Source organism: Anser cygnoides, chromosome 1 (genome assembly GCF_040182565.1).
Source record: "Anser cygnoides isolate HZ-2024a breed goose chromosome 1, Taihu_goose_T2T_genome, whole genome shotgun sequence".
In the NCBI taxonomy this organism is placed as follows: domain Eukaryota; kingdom Metazoa; phylum Chordata; class Aves; order Anseriformes; family Anatidae; genus Anser; species Anser cygnoides.
In genome coordinates this window covers 50,312,112-50,329,315 of record NC_089873.1, presented here as the reverse complement: position 1 = coordinate 50,329,315, position 17,204 = coordinate 50,312,112, and the positions used below count along the sequence as shown (strand labels likewise).

General features: G+C 37.1%; 1 protein-coding gene and 1 long non-coding RNA gene across 11 annotated transcripts in view; one reads left to right on the top strand and one right to left on the bottom strand.

The window, feature by feature from the left end:
- Positions 1 to 17,204, top strand: part of LOC106036886 (uncharacterized) — a 221,985-nt gene that overhangs the window by 174,105 nt on the left and 30,676 nt on the right. The window lies entirely within an intron of this gene.
- The window catches only part of LOC136790586 (uncharacterized), an 85,621-nt gene continuing 74,606 nt past the window's right edge, over positions 6,190 to 17,204 (bottom strand). The window contains exons 6-7 of the long non-coding RNA XR_010830820.1: positions 10,332 to 10,402; positions 6,190 to 7,064 (exon numbers count right to left, since the gene is read on the bottom strand). This is a non-coding gene — a long non-coding RNA (uncharacterized lncRNA). The remainder of the gene's footprint in view (positions 7,065 to 10,331; positions 10,403 to 17,204) is intronic.

The following is a 17,204-nucleotide window of genomic DNA, read 5'->3' as shown; positions in this document are numbered from 1 at the left end:
CACCTTGAATACATTCGCTCCTCCTACAGCTGTATTATTGCAAACAGACATCACTGAAACAATTTTGAACCAAGTATGAAGCTGTTCTGTTAGAAGTGTTACACACTATCATCAGGAACAAAAACCACAAAGCTTTATCTGGAAACCTAAATGGCCAGATAGAAGGATTTTATTGGGAAAGAATACAGGACTCATGGAAGATTTAGGTCAATTATTCCTCTGTTCTGGTAGTGTTAATCTTTGGGCTGAAATTTCAGATAACAGCAGGTAGTGCTGTTAACACCAGTCCTTGGTGCTGTTAAACTTCCTTTATGTTAGAGTACTAGCAATAAAAAAACAATTTCATTTACATTTTCGTGTATTTCTAACTTACTGTACCTGAAGAATGACTTCCCAAAGGCTTGTAGAGAGCAGTTATCTCTGCAGTGTATTATTCTAGCTACTGTGAAGAGGGAAAGGAACCCCTTAACTGGTTTGCTGTGGCTTTGATAACTGTGGAGTTTGTCTTACTTTGAACCGTATGGCAGGAGATGCTGTGGCCATGCTATCTCTGTGCTGTGTGGGAAAGGCAGAATTTTGGAAATGTTGAAGGTTGGTTGCTTAGTGGTTTTGAGAGCAAAAAAGTATATGAAATGGATAGATATTTACGATTGCCTTAAAACAGCGTGGCCACACTTAAGTAATAGAAGATGGATAAATATATCAGTGACGCGGCAAAATTCTTCTGTCTTCTCCCTTCATACTGCAGTAAATGAAGTCCTTACAGATTAAAAATTTGGAAAACTCATGATTCAAGCTTGTTTTTTCCACCACTGTCATCCAAGACTTTGATGAACGTGGTGCAGCTGCTAGGCAAGCAGGCTAAAGCTACAGGACTAGCAAGTACAAGTGTGAGTGCATTAAAGCTAGCTGAGAGCGCTGCAGTATTTCATGTCCTTATAAATCAGAATGTCTGTTCAGCTTTTGTCTTCTGCTGAAGGGAAGGATAAGATGCATAGCAATGAGCAGATTACGTAATGAAACCAAAATATTTTTTATTAAGTTCTTTCAGTATCTAATATATTTTATTTCAATTTACAAGTGTGAATAATCTGTTTGGTGATGTCATTTGTATAAAAATCCAGCACATACCACAGAAAATGCTAGATAAGAATAAGGACTGGTGCTGGTACCCAGGAGTGCTGTAACCATACATTGAAAGAGCAAGGTGCAGAAGGGATACCTTCTGCATGTTGGAGAAGGATCCCAAGGAAAGGTATAGTAGAAAAAAAAAAATCATTCATACATTCATACACATTTGGAGATTGAAATGTGTGCTAACCCAATATAGGAATAAGGATCCTCCATTCCCAGACTGTCTGGTAAAATGAGATGCCCCTTAAGGGGTCCTTTAAGTACAGGGCTGGTGTGACAAGTCACTGTGCAAAGTCAGGCCTGGTGATGACATAACCTGCCAGCTGGAGGGGACTTCCCCGAAGGAGCCCATGTCATTGCTCACTTCTCGAAACACTCCAGAGGCTTTCAAGGACTTCTGGAAACTGGATATAGGCAAGAGCAGCTGTTGTAACAGGTGTGCTGTTCAGTGATCCCTCAGGGTTAGATCCACAAGAGAGTGAAACCTCCACTAACTCCAGCTTTTAGGGGCCAGCTTGTGAATCTGTGATCCTCATACCCTTTTAGTTTCAGTTGTCACCTATCTTTGGAGGTGTTTAAAGACCCTACAAGCCTCAGACACGGGGAGCAAGAGGAAGCTGAGTGCCCCATCATCACAAGAACCGGACCACAATTTTCTTCTCCCTGGTGAACCAGCGGAAGGCTCTTCCTTTGGTCTTTGCCCAAGCAGAAATTTTATTGTGCTGTACAAACTGGAACAACTTCAAGACAGAAGGCACCCATGCAGCTTTTTTCCCCTTTGGGTGCCCTGGAGCAAGGTCTCCAGCTTCCTCCACCATGGTGGCGGTGGTGGCAGCAGCTTTGTCAGTGCTCAGGTGAGAGGAGGAGTTCAGGCACATACTGGTGCGCTCTGCATGAGTGCTGTAATCACAGCATGTTGCTGTAGATGCAGAGCTACTGACAGGGGCAGGCACAGGACACACCTCCAGTCCAGTGGATCACACAATAGAAGTATGATGCATTAACTGTGCAATATGTCTTTGGTGATTCATACTATAAATTAAAGGTTATCTTAATTCTTTTGAGGACAAAATGTACTTTAAAGAGTTATTCTCCCAGTATGAATCACCAGTCCTCCCTCTAGATTAGAAATAGAGACTAAACTTCAATGGTCAGGAAAAATAGTATATCTTGAATTCTGGGGAAAATATTCTGTTTAAGTTTACCTTTTCAAAGGAACTAAGTATCTAAAAATTAAATTTACGTATTTAGGTACCTCTTAGGCTGCCTCATTTTATTCAAACATTTTGACAGAATTGCATATTCTGGCAGAAAAAAAAATATGCTTTTTTTTTTTTTTTTTTTCCCCCTGGGGAAATATTTAAACTAGTCTTTCATTTTTTTTGATTCTTGAATTCTGGAGACTTAGACCCTTAAACACAGTGACAGAAAGCTTTGAATACAGGTGTCGTCTTCAGCCCATCCACAACTCTAGCTATGTGTTGACCTTGAATGTTCAGATTAGGTTTGAGGTTTGAAACACGGGGACAGAGCAAGACCTCTTGATGTGAACTTAAAAGCAAAGGATGAGAGAAATAGTAGGAGGAAGAAACACCCACACTCCAAAGAGAACATAAATAGTGTGGTTATGCACTGGAGGTGTTTTAAACAACAAGGCCTACTGAGCCCTGCCAAATTGACTGCAGCACATCCCTGCACAGTTCAGCCCCTGGAGAAGGGAAGGATTTGACTCACACAGCTGCAATGTCTTACACAACTGCATACTTATCAACCATTCAAGCCTTGATGAGCCCTGGAGTCTATTCCTGGCTCAAGGCTAGAGGGTGGGGATGAGGATGGGAAGAGTTCAAAAAGATAAGGATATCTACAATATTTTAGTCACCCCATAAGACATTGTCAAGCATTAGATAAGAATACAGAGAGTTAAATGTGATCTGGAGATGCTCTGCAGTAAGAGGGAAGGCATAGAAAACATCTTCTATAAGTTACTTTAAAAACATTCTGATTTTACCCTTGATCTGTTGAGGTTCTTGTCTGTAGACAGTTACAAGAAAAAGGAATTCTAAAAAAAAAAATAAAATAATAAAAATCAGGAGAAATGGCAAGAATATAGTTTTGGTCTGGGCAATGATTTCTAAAAATGTATATGGATAAAACTCTTCCACTGTATCAGCACAAGAGAAGGAAGAGTGTGTATTAAGAACAGTAACCAGAGACTTCTAGCTATCTATAGAGAGAAAAGGAATGACTTGAATTTTTGGCCAAAAATTGGCCAAGTCTTCCAATTTTAAACTCTTTTTCTTCCTGTAATATCCAAAACATTTAAACTTTTATCAGACCACTAGAATAATTTGACAGTGTTCAGGATTTATAAACTGTGGTTTACAATAAACCACAACAAGATTTTTACTCAAGGAAAGTTTAAAGAGCTGATGAAAACTAAATTATTGCCACCAAACCATAACTTAAAAGTAAGAAGAAATACACTAAACTGTTAAATGCAACAGAAATATCCAGTTTGCTCTTCATTGAGTATATTGTTCCTTGTATTTGGGTTACACATACAAAACAGTGGTTATTAGAAGCAGCTGCTATCCTATCTGTCCTATATATCCTAACTCTCCTATTTTTAGTACTTACTGCTCTCAAAAGTCTTAAGTAATTTACATTTTTATCATAAAAGAACACTGTACTTTTCTTTCTAAAACTGGATCTACTCTTTATCAGTCTTACTCTTCAGCTTTCTAAGCATATTTCTTAAATCTGTTTGGTATTTTTATTGCTTTCTACTGAACTTCTGCCCATACAAGTATCCTAAAACAGTTTTTCAAATTCAAAAACAGTCCACTAGATGAGTTTTAGACAGAATTGTTATTTCAGAACATATGCATCCTTTCCAGAGGACTGTGTAAAGTCAAGCTCACTTAAAGATAAGAGAAGGCAGATAGATCTTACTATAAAAAAATGCTTAGCTGTGCAAGTACTATCTTCAATTTTATGACTTTAGATCTGAAGATGTCTCATATTTCAAATAAAGTGCAAATAATTAGAGAGGAAAAAATTAAAAATTTCAGAACACGTTAGAGTAATAAAATAAAGATAGCCTTACTGGACAAGTTAAATTATTGTATGACTAGGAAAAACTTTTATATTTAAGTATTTATTCTTGAATTGTTTGTATTCATAAGTCACTCATATATTTTGCAGCCTTACTGACATATGCTCGTTAGGCTTGAGAACAGTTTGCAGACCATAAAACTTTAAATGCCAAATTGCATAGCTCTCCAAAGTCTATTAAGCTTCTATTGCACAGCATTGTGACTGTGAAGACATGTTGATGCTCATCAACACACATCAAAATGCATGGGTATATTGAGGACAGGAGTTGTAGATGAAGAATTGATCAAACCTCAGAGAAGAATTTGTATTCCCTGGTCTCTTCTATGTGCTTTATCATGATTTCTGTTCTGGAAAAAGAGATGCTCATGGAACTGTCTAACAGATGTTACATTATTTTTAAACTACTGAAAAAATAGTAAGAATATCATGTGATCACTGTATGATTTCTTTCTTTGCTTAGTTTCTTCTTCTTTCAGGTTTAAAGTTATTTCAGACAAAGCAAAACAAAAGAGTTGGTGTGTTGTGTGTGGTCTTTAGCTCAAATAGATACTTTGGTATTGTAAAAAAAGATGAAAGGATAAATTCCTACCTTTTTTTCTTTGCATAGCTATTATTGGTCCATAGGATGACCTATCTATTTAAAACCACTTTGATGAGTATTCTATTATTTAAACTAGTGAAAGAGAATAACTTTTATTTTATTTTATTTTATTTTATTTTATTTTATTTTATTTATTTATTTATTTTTAAAGAAAGTTCTTTATTGTGAATATTTCATCTAAATTTCTGTCAAACATATATGCATGGCCTCTCTATCTTCAGTTTTGTTGTGCTGTGGGCCTGCACACCTGTTGAGAAACACATGTATGTTTTCATGCTTTCAGGGAGGGCTGTAATTTGTATACATCTCCCTGACAACCTAATCATTCTTAGATCATCAGGCTTAGAATTTTTTTTTTTTAAAGTAAGTATCCAGTAGAACATCAGGAGACATTTCTTGGCAATATTGTAGCAGCTCCATCATTGGAGATCTCTTAGAACTTGCTAGACAAACATCTATTCAGAGCACCATTAACGCTGCTTTTGGACATTGTGCTGAATTAGATAGCCCCTAGCATCCCTTCCAATCCCATGATTAGATCATGTTTCCTGAAAAAGAGCATATAACTTGATTTTGGCACATGGAGATTCTGAATCAGGCTGTAGATTGACCTTATTGACAAGATGGTGACTACTCAGCAGAATGGCAGGGGGTGTTAAAAAAAGATAAAGTCAAGATATTTATAGGTGGATGTTGAATAAACCCTTATGGGGAATATGATGAATAGATGGAGAACATAAGACATTCTATCATCTGAGAGTTTAAGAAAGAACTCTTTATCCCAGCATGTAGCTTGAGATATCTCACAGAGATTAAAAACTAGTGAAAGAACACATTTTAACCATTTGTTTGGGGTGGGATGAAAGACATTTTAAGCATTCAGAAACATATTTTTTTGCCATTCTTGCCAATAGTTTGAGGAGGCAAAAAGCCACGTAGTATTTACCATAGTGCTAAGCTTTTAGAAGAGAAAGAAAAATAATAATCAGAAGCAGCTGGAGAATTTGTTAGAGCACTTGTTTTTCACCCCCTTTTCTGACAGCCTGTTAACACTGAGAATTCTGTATGGTTTTACAAGTTCAACATCCTGTGTACCCATTAGAAATTACTGTCTGTACTGCAGCAGTACTGGGAGACTCCAAAGGAGTTTTGGCCTTTTGAAATGCATACCTGCAACACTCAGAAGCAATACATTTCTCACAGAGTGGGAAATCTAATCAGGAAAAAAAAAAAAAAGGAAATCTTTCTGATTTTTATTTTTTATTTTTTTGAAATTTTTACAAACTGATGCAGAGATGGATCAGTACAAAATTACACAGGAAATCTATAGTGTGTGTCAGATAAGAGCCCATCTCTGCTAAAGACACTTACATAGAAGTATAATCTCCATTCATTGGGATTTATGATCATGCTAATTATAAGCGCTTAGGAAGTAAATTAAAGTATAACTTTAAGAAAAGTATAAGTAATTTTACAATCAGATCTTAAAGCTGTCAGAGACCACCTGAAGGAATCCAATGGCAGGTCCATGACCTCTATTTATAAAGCACTTAAGAGTCTCTGAAAGTGGATGTACATTTGTATGTTTGTGTATGTACCTTTTTGTATGTATCTGGAACTGTGCTACTGTTTATGCAATGAAAGGTTATTTAGTACCTTTGTCAGAATTGTAGAAACAATATAGTTGCTGATGAGAAAAAAGTGAGTAGTTGAAGTAGAAGACTACTAGACAGAAGAAAAATCTGGTGATGGCTTAGTAGATAAAAGGGAGATTTCTGTACCAAATGCCTTAAGTATGGTCTCTAGGTAGTCCAGGCAGAATATTGAAAGAACTGCATCTCCAGCCTGGGAGGTTTGTCCAGAAGAAAACACCAATCTGCTATCACATCCTTGAAGGTAATTTTTGAAGTGAAAAACTAAGCTTAAATTGTGGGCACCCAGCCATTGCATTTAAAATCATGATTTGTCATTCTGCAATGTCATAAATTACCATGATATCAACAGATCCCAGAAGATTTATCTTGGATGACACAATTGGGAACAATATTAAATGATAAAAATAAAAGATCACATGGAGAAAGTGACAAGACCTAAGGTACTTCCTGTAGTAACAAAATGTTTCATAAATATTATTAGTCAAGGATTTTTGTATGTAGTCAAATCAACATAATCTTCTTGGTGAAGTCAGGAAGAAATCCATGTGAGATATCTGGAATAGGAAATAGATGAAGTATGTCTCTTCTATTCAGCAATAAAAAAACAAACAAACAAACAAAAGACAACAAGACAACTAAACAGTAAAATCTAAAATATACGCTAAGTTTATGGACAAAATGAAAAAGAAATAAAAAGAAGACATCTATTTTCTACATCTTACAGAGTTTTTAGTTGTGCTGAAAATATGTTTCCTCAATAAAAATGTAATAGAAGTATGTTTTTCTTTTCAATTGCTACTTGCTTAAAATGTTTTTGTCGTTAAATGTGTATATATAAATGTGTATATATAACCAAATATGAAGGCTTATGAAGGCTTATATTTTTGATCGTATGATATTAATTTATTAGTATTTGGCACTGGTTCTTTACTGTTATCTAATAAGGAAATTAATAATGATTATAATGATTATAAATATCTACTTGAATGTAGAAAGTTGCTGGAATTAGTTAAATTATGTACCTTTATTTATTTATTTATTTTTCTATCATAATTAACATTTGCTATTTTCAGCATTGCCTTATATCACTTCTGTAGACATGTTATCTTCATCTCTGGTACACTACATATGAGTTCACTACGGCAGCGCTCCTGGCAGTAACCAGGCACAGAAAGTTGTAGAAACCAAATCTATGTGTTTGTTCAACTGTTCAAGTATAGGGTTCCCAAAGCGGACCTAATCTGGACAGAAGCATGGCACTATTTATATCTTGATGCCTACTGGGTTCTCACTTGAGAATTCCTGCCTGGTTGCCAATCCATGGGTTATAGTTTCCAGTCCACTGTGACTGAGACTTCCCCAGTTGCTCTGTCAGTTATGGTGGGAGTCAGACTATGCAAACATGGTTGAAAAACAGCACAGTGAACACGAAGGTGGGCACATTGGCTGTGGAAGAGCTGGGTTTCATCACGCTGGAGGGAATCATCAAAGGGAGATCAGGTTTAACAACTACTTCAGTTGACAGAACACATTTGCAAAGAACAATAGAACTCCAGGTTATGGTTAGAGCACAGTGCCTTCACACTTCTCAGCCAGTGGAAAAATTTCCCTGAACAAACCTACTTTCATCTCTTCACTCAGTACCCCATCCAATACAGTCTGCCACCAAAGTCTTCTCTTGGACAAAGTCTACACTGGTGTTTGACCAAGGCAAACACAAAAGAAGACTGAGAAGTACTACTCATTTTTGTCTCTTATCCTTCATCCTGAGGCCCTCAAGAGCCCTGAATCAACTGCCAAACATAAAAGAGGTCACGTTATTTCACACTGGGATATTTTTCAAATAATGCGACTCATGCTGTGGCTTAAGGGGTAAGAATGTGATGGAATAAAAAGAAAACAACAACAACAAAAAAAAGAATTACATTGAATCAGTGGTCTTACTTCCTAAGTGAAAATCTCCAAATATGATGGTTTTAGACAAAGAGATATTTGCTGTCCTGCATTTTGTGCAGGAAAGAACACCTCCCACGTTGTTTTTGAAGTAGGTGGTTCCCATTAAATTGTTCGAGAAATGCTCCAACCAAGCCTCACAGTATAGATTTTGTATTATGTAGAGGAATATTAAATAGAGGACGGGCCTTAAGTCAAAGAAGGACCAGTTTCTGAACCTACAGGGCTTAGACATGAGTTTCAGAGATGTGTCAAGACTGACGGTGTCCTAGACTTGCACAGATTTTGTTCTCTTCCTCCCTTATTTCTCAAGGTTGAGTTATGCTCAGCAACATCTCTTGACTTCTGAAATATTTCCAAGTGCTAGAAAACACTGTCTGGGCTTTATTGCTCTGTTTTCATGTATAGATACCTTCTATTGAAACTTTGGTCTCACTTCTGCCCATTTGTTATTTATTATTTTCCCTCTAAATTCATCAGAGATCCAAATTCCTGACTACCTGCCTAGAAGGAAGGTGAACCTTTAGCTTTGGTTGCACTTGAGTTCACCATGGCCTGATTTTTCCCAAAAGGCCCTGGGTTAAGCCATAGTTGAGTAGCGATTGTCAGGATTGCAATTATGGCTGCAAGTGCCTAAATCCTCCTTAAAGTCCCTATTGAGCTGCTGTAATGTTGAATTCAATTCAGTAGACTAAAACTAGGAAGTTGTGAGACAGATGGAAATGTGTGAGGTAAGGAATTTAATAAGTGCCTTATTGGCTATTTCATTTTCATAAGGGTGTATGCATTCATTCATGCTGGAAGTGTTTGTACTGGCAATGTACGAAGCCTTTAATTAAAGTTGATTAAAATGGTAATTTTGGGCTCTGAGAGTTTAGAATAACATTTTTTTCTCTCGTCACTCCACATCTGAAAACCTTTTAAACTACTTCAGTGGACTGCAACCTAAGTAATCCTGCTCCTATATTTAGGGACATAAGCCCTGGCTTCAGCAGGGCCGTGGCAGTTAGAATAAGAAGATTTTGCAAGTGTGGAGGATTAGTCTTTGTGGCAGTTGTATGACAAAGCAATATACTCACCACTGATAACACAGGAGGAAGAAAGAAAGAAAGAATTTATCATATTCATTTTTTTTTTTTCATCAGCAACCTGCCGAAATCTATCCAGAATGATTTTTTTTTTTTTTTTTTTTGGGTGGGGGATTAACTCAGAGCTTTCAGCACCATGAACGTTTCACCTTGCTGCTAAGCATAAGAGGTGAGTCCTGGATGTCATCACTGTCCTGGAAATGAGAACGCTAAGCATCACAGTTTGGGTCCCGTCTAATCCTCCAGTGTGGAGTTAACCTTCTGAGACCTGAACGATCCTCTCTTCCTGGGTACTGATCTTTGTAATCATGAGGAAAGCAGCTAATTAAGTACACAGATGAAAGGACAATTTTTATTATTCAGCTCTTAAATATCTGTGCTAACTTTATTCTTTCTCTAAAATTCACGCTCCAGTTAAGCATGTGAACTAGCATCCTTAAATTTTATGACATCAGTCCTGCACTGATGAACCTGCCACCTTCAAAAGGAGAGAAATTATTGAAACAGCAAACCCACGGGTGATAGAGAAGAAGGCTAAGAGGTAAAACTTGTCATTAAAGAAAAACAAGCAAACAAACAAAAACCCATAACCAACCAAACTCAAAGCTCTGCTAGAGACCAGCTGGGTAAAACACAAGATTCTAGAGCTAGCATAGGTAAAATAAGGTCAGAGTCATGTACCTCTGTATTTTCACTGACTTGGGATAAATTTCCCTTTTCAGTTAAAGAAAGTTTTGATGTAAAGAGGTGAGAAAAGAAGCATAAGATATTTATGGTTACCTTCATTTAAATGTTTATGTTGTCCTGTTCCCATCTCCTTGAAGTTCACTTTGTGTAGATTTTTCAGAGACCTGTTTTATTGACACAAATATTGACAGACAGTTCAGACTCTTCAAACTCACAGGCATAAGTGTTTACAGCTCCTAGGGGATCCATCTCTTCCTCTTTATGCCACCTTATGGCATGAAGTAGCCACCAATTTAAACTATAGGTACCCTGAGAGAATACTGCATTGCCCACATAATGCAAGCTGCTGCATTGAATTTATGTAATTTGTCCCTCTTATAATGCCTTTGGTCTTCTTTCAGGAAGCTGCTATGTTTGAAGGGAAAAATAGGACAATCTCAAAACCTTGAAGGCTTCTTTAAATTAAGGTAACTGCTAGTGGGCAGATGCAACAGCTGAGCAGAGATTTCTGGAAAGAGAAGGCATCCATCCTTTCCAAGCTAATGCTAGCTGCAGGGTGGTATAAAAGCACAGCAGAAAGTCAGCATTACCAGATGCTATGCTTATTTCTATGGTGATTCTTACTTTTTTTTTTCTTATTCTTTTTTTTTCTTTTTTTTTTTTTTTTTTTCTGGCTGATGAGATGCTTTGTGTTTTCAGCATGATAAAAATAGCAAACACAGGTGAATCTTGTTTAGTGAATCTAACTGGGACTTAATAAGAGCTATTTCAATCTTCAAGCTATTTCACTACGTCTGGACATGAACAAAGTTTTCGTCCTCTGATACAGATCAGCGATCAGAGTTAAAAAGATGTTTTTGGCGCTGAAAGATGTGCCTAGTGGGGACTGCAAAACACCCGAGGAATGTAAGCACTGTATTTCAAATCTTTTGACAGAAATCCTGAAAGAGATTCACTAGATGACACAGATGCCTAACAGTGAGTTAGGATATTGCCTATATTTCAAGTGTTGGCCCTAGTATTGCCTTAAAAGGATCCTCAACCTTGATGAAGTCTCTGCAGACTTCATGGGAGACTTTGGCACTTCTTTTTGCTTTGCATCAAATAATCTATAGGTGTCTAGAATTAACTTATCAAAGTTTAAGGGAAATATCTGAAATATTGAACTCCGAATCCACAGCCAAGTTTATCTTTATTTTTATTTTTCCCATGAAAATGGATTTATCCAGCTTTACCTTTAAAGACCTAAGCAAAGCTCACTGTCAAAGTTGTACCTGGTAGCAGACTCCTTGTACTGGCTTGGTTAATGTGCCCAGTCACTAATTTTTTTTTCAGCTTCAGCTTTCTTCTCCTTATACAATGCTGTAAGCATCATCCTACAAGAAGCTTGGGCAAGGCTGGACCTTAAGCTGTAGTGAAGCTAAGCTTCACAAATTGTACGTTCTGTACAAATAAATACAAGATATTGCAACCAAGAGAGAATGAGTATGTGAGAAAACAGTTTTGGGTGCTGAGGATAAGGTATTCAACTTGAAAAGCACATTTATAGTACCAGCTCATGCTTTGAAGACAGGAATTTTTAGACCATTGATTAATAAGAGTGTGAGTATTGAGAATCACTGCCCAGGATTCCCAAAAAAACATCGATCACTGAAATCTGGTTCTGGATATTCTCTTCTGTAAGCAATGTTTTTCAAGTTTTTTGCCATGAGGGAAAGGAAGGGCACCATGTCCCTAGGCTGCTCATCCTGTCATGGCTATGCTAGTTTCTTGGATGTTGATTGGACTCAAGTTGCAGAGCCAGCAGAATTTAGGGCTGAGTTTCTCAACTGTTATGGCACTGAAAAACACTCACTTCTCCTGCCTGCAACTGCAAAGAAAAGTATGCCCTCATTGCTTTGGGATTGTGTTGAGAACCTCTGCTGGAGTGGGATCTTCAGCAGTTGTAGGTTGCATGCTAGTCATTGGCATACACACAAGGGGCTTATGCAGAAGGCATCGGTACCTAAATTAAATCTTACTAAGGACGTATCCAATGAAATTTACATACTTTAAAGTTTAAGTGATAGGAAAAGGGGAACAAGGAATGCTGCCATCTAATTTGGGATTGGAGGTTTCAATTCTTCTGGTTACTAAAGTTTTAATGGAGAGTATCTTATCTTATTCTTTGAAACCTAAATACCTTGAAAAAATTAACTCTGGAGTGCTTCTGCTCTCTGAACCCTAAATGAGTAAGAAGAAGCTTTCCCTTTACTTGTACCTTGATTAGCAGTGATTTGGATATTACATTTGTGGAGTCCCAAGGCTTCATTTAGTGTTGTGGCAGTCCAGTCTGACATGTTTGTAAATCTGTACATCAACATGACATTGAAAAAGAGTGCTGGTGATTCAGATGTAGGGTAATTTTAGTTTGGTTTAGTTCTGATAAAATAAGACAAAGGAAAATTTCAGCACAGATATTTCACATAATGTCACAGACGCCATTCTGGCATAATTCCATGCCTGCCAGAATATCCTTCCATTAAACCGATTGCAAGCTTATATGCACTAGAAATTGAAAGGCAATGTGGGTTTATTACTTAATCTTCAATATTAGTTTTTCCTTTCCTTTTTTATTTTTATTTATTTATTTATTTATTTATTATTTAATTCATTGGACACTTTAGTTGAACCTCTTCAGAGAGATAATTTCTTTCCCAGTCTTCCATTTAAGATTTGTCAGGGAACAAGTATGTGTTGTAGATCAATTTGACCTGAGGTATCCTCATCAGCAATGTACACATCAACCATACTCTGAAACACATTCAGCTTTCTTTTGAATCTGTCACGAATTTGCTAATCTTCAGCTCACTCTCTGTGTCATTCAGATAAATTATAAGTTTAGAGATTCTGCAAATGCTGGGCAATCTCTCTCTTTTTTATTATTTTTTCCTTGCAGCAGAGATTTGTTTCATGCACAATCATTTTAATTTGTTTATCAGGATACGCATGAGGCATTTTGAGTAAGATAAACACTGAGCTGAACTTTCACCCAAACAGGAACCAAATTAATCTCAGTGTTAAGAAAATAGTTTTTATAAATACTAAATCTCTATTTTGCACAAATGTGGCAAGAAAACCAGAATGAGATATTTACAAAATCATTTATATGACACACTCAACTGATTTTTAGATTAGCATAAGCTTCTAATTTTTGGAGTTTCTCCATCCTTGTTTGTGTTGGTTCCTGTTTTTTAGCAAGGAGCTTAAAAATATATATATACATATATTTATAAATCTGGTTCATAGTTTTTGATACTATTTTTCACACTGTGATTTATTGTATTGCTAGCTCTTAGTTAATCCCTATTCTAGTGAGGTAAATCCCATGGGAGTTACATTTAGGTCAAACTATGCATACATGATATGAAGCTGACATTTTGTATGAAATGCTAACAGAAGCATCTGATTTTGCTTCTAGTGAAGTCAGTAGATGCAGAAGTCCTGAAATGAGGATTTATTCATGAGTGTTAGTTGCTGCGCACACATGCAGCTGCCTTACCTGCCAGATGTGTTAAGGGCAGGAAAAATTGCTAAGAGGTATGAATATGAAAAGATAGCATAAATTTTATGAAGAATTGCAATTCCTGAGCCATCAGAGGCAATGGTTCTAGCTTCTCAGATTACTTATGCTGGGATAAATTAGAAATGCTATGGTTAAAAGTATATGTGTTTGTTCATGGAGTTATCTTCCTATTGGTAAATACAATTTTAATGAAAGCAAAAATGGTTGGATGAATTTGCTGATTTCACTAAAACCTGGGGGGAAGGGAGGAAAAACATTTGTAGGAAAAACATTTTATACCTTCAAAATATTCTCTTTCCAGATCTGTGATATTTCATTTTTTTTTCAGTACAAAATAGCTATTGAATGTAAAAAAAAGTATAGAATCATACAAAAGATGAAGTTGGAGGGAACTTAACCCATTTTCCTGCTCAAAATAGTGTCTACATTATACTCAGACCAGATTATGCTGTAAAAATTGCAGAAAAAAAATCTGTTGTGAGACAAAATATTATGATTAATCATAAACCAAGGAAAAAGAATAAATGATTCTTTGAAGACAATTTGAAATTGTTTGCATTCTTTCTTGTAGGTTATGATCCAATATTGAAAATATGAGTTTCCTAGGAAGCAGAAACTCTTTTATAACTCATTTATAACTTCAGTTGACAATATTAATAATGTACCAAAACCAACACAATAATACAGAAATCAGATTCACTAACTGAAAATTTCATGTGTCTAAATTAGAGCTGGTCAAAGTGTTACACAGTTCTAAATATTGTGGTTGATTTACTCAGAGTGGGTATTGACTTTCCCAGTACATAATTTTATACCCTAAAGGAAAAACAATCCAGCCTGAATGCTAAAGTCTAGCAGAAATAGCTGCCATTTCAACATCAAATAGAAATGCTTATTCCAAACAGTGAGGTTACCTGACCCCTTGCCTTTGGATTCCTCTGTGATTCTTTAGCAATATTTTAAGACAGAGCTGAATTTCCAAATTCAATGGTTCACATTCAAAATTTGCTAAACTCCTTCTGTTCAGCTGGTTCTCACAGCCTTGGCAAAATCCACCAATCTTCTATATCAGCTTTTTGCAGCAAACCAATAATTAAAAATGAACTAAGAATTGACAACTGTCCTTAAACATATATAATGAAATGAAACAAGCCATTCCAAGTCCCTTTTCCCCACATAGTTGATAGTATAAGTTAGGAAATTAGAATCATGGAATTGTTGAAAGCAACCTTGAAGATCACTTAGATCCACTGCCCCCCTGCCATGGACAAGGACACATTCCACTAGATCAGGCTGCTCAAAGCCCCATCCAGCCTGGCCTTGAACACATCCAGGAAGGAGACATCCACAGCTTCTCTGGGCAACCTGTCCCAGTGCCTCACTACTCTTACAGTAAAGAATTTCTTCCTAATAACTAATGTAAATCTACCTTCGTTTGGTTAGGGTTTTCCCAATTCTGTATCAGAGGCCCCCACTTTCTTTCATGATTCCCCAGACTTGCTCACTGTATTCCTTCCACCCTTATAAAATATTTCCATTGTCATTCTTCTGGTGTTGCTTCCTCTGCTCCTGCTTTTTCATTTGTAGCTGCCATGTTGATGTTTGTTCATCTGTAAAGGGCACAGATGGAGAAAGGAATGCAGCAGAAGCAGCTGGAAGCTGTGCAGAGGTGGTCAGTGAGTAGATCTGGGCTAATACACAAAGTATTAGCTCAGATTTCATATTGAAAACATGAGTAGGGAACCAGAAGCAGCAGAGATGGATAAATGGTACGTGTCAAAAATGTTTTGTTTATAAATAAGAGGAAATTAAGTGCCCCAAGGCTTCATTGGCACTGACTGACCGTTGTGGAGGGATTGTTCATACCCTTCCAGAAAGTGCACATAAAAGTCTTGAGGCACTTAGGAGTGCTGCAGTCTGCTTGCTAACACAGCCACAGCTTTGCTCCTCACACTGTGAGACACACAGCCCATAAAATACCTATTAGTACTTGCTCTGGTAGGAAGAAAAGCGCATGTCCACATCTAAATAGGGTCACAACATTTCCCTTGCTGAGGCACAACCTCCATGTGAGTTGTCCTGAACAGCAAAGCCTCTGCTTTCCCTGCACTTGGACCACTCAGCTTCTCCAAGAACTGCAAACCAAGGACCATTTTTCCCAGCCAGTTCACAGGTTACATCCAATGTCCCAGGTCAATTTGCCACTAGCTGCACACTCTTTGCCTTTCTACCGTCTTCTGCAGCACAACAGCCTTGCTCTCCCCTTTTAACGTGGCATACAGAGCACAGCACATGCCACAAGAGTCCTGGTCATCCCCATGGATCAAACTTACAGCCAGCCCTAAAGTAAAGCCCACACAGCAGGTAGCAGTGTCCACAGAGCACCAAAACTTCCCACAAAAGAGTTGGTCTCCTTGATTCCAGCAAAAAGCACATACAGCAAGTAGCAGTGTCCACAGAGTACCAAAACTTCCCAAAAGGAGTTGGCCTCCTTGATTCCAGCAGAAAGCACAGACATTGCTTTTGGAAAACAGCTGGTTCACATCCAGCCAGCACCTGGACAGTAACCTACAGGCTGTAAAAAGATCCTGTAGCTATATCCCTGTTTCCTCATATCATAGAGCCAGCCCTGCAAAAATGTTTCTGTAAATCCTTATATCATACAGCTACATTCAGCTAAGTTTGTGCACCTCAAACTGTTGTTTTCAGCTGGGATCCACAGATCTGAAGGGTGCTGAGACATAATGGATATAGGTAAGATGAACCAACTCCTCAAGAAAGGCTCTGCCACTCCAACAGAACACTCATAAGTTTTGCAACTCCCAGACTACAGATTTTGGTGATGATTTCCATCTTCAGGGAAGCAAAGCGACATCTGCATTAGCATGCATAGATTTCAAAAGTGCAAGTTAACAGTAGCTACACTTTTTATTACATGATTTATGGTGGTTTAACTTGAGTCACAGTATATTTAGGGAGACTGCAATTCTGCATAAATAGTCAACTAGCAGGTTTTATTGTGTCAGTATATACATACATATATTTATTAATCTTAGGTTGAAAATTATTGAAAAACTACCCCTAGAGAAACAGTGAAATACTGACATCTTCTTTTATTATTCTATTTCAAAAAAAACCTGACATGTGTACCAGTTTCATAGCAAGAAAAGAGTTTATTTTTTGCTCAATGACAATTTACTCCTACTGGTTACTAGGATGGGGATCCTAGCTACATCATATATTACATTGCTGCATGTTTCTTTAGGTATATAAACATATTAGCCTGCGGAATTTCCTAAAACATGGGAGCAACAGAAAAGAAGCAATATAATTATATTTAACTATATTAAAAAACAAGGAAAAAAGTGTGAATTTATTTTAATTGAACCAAATCACTGTAC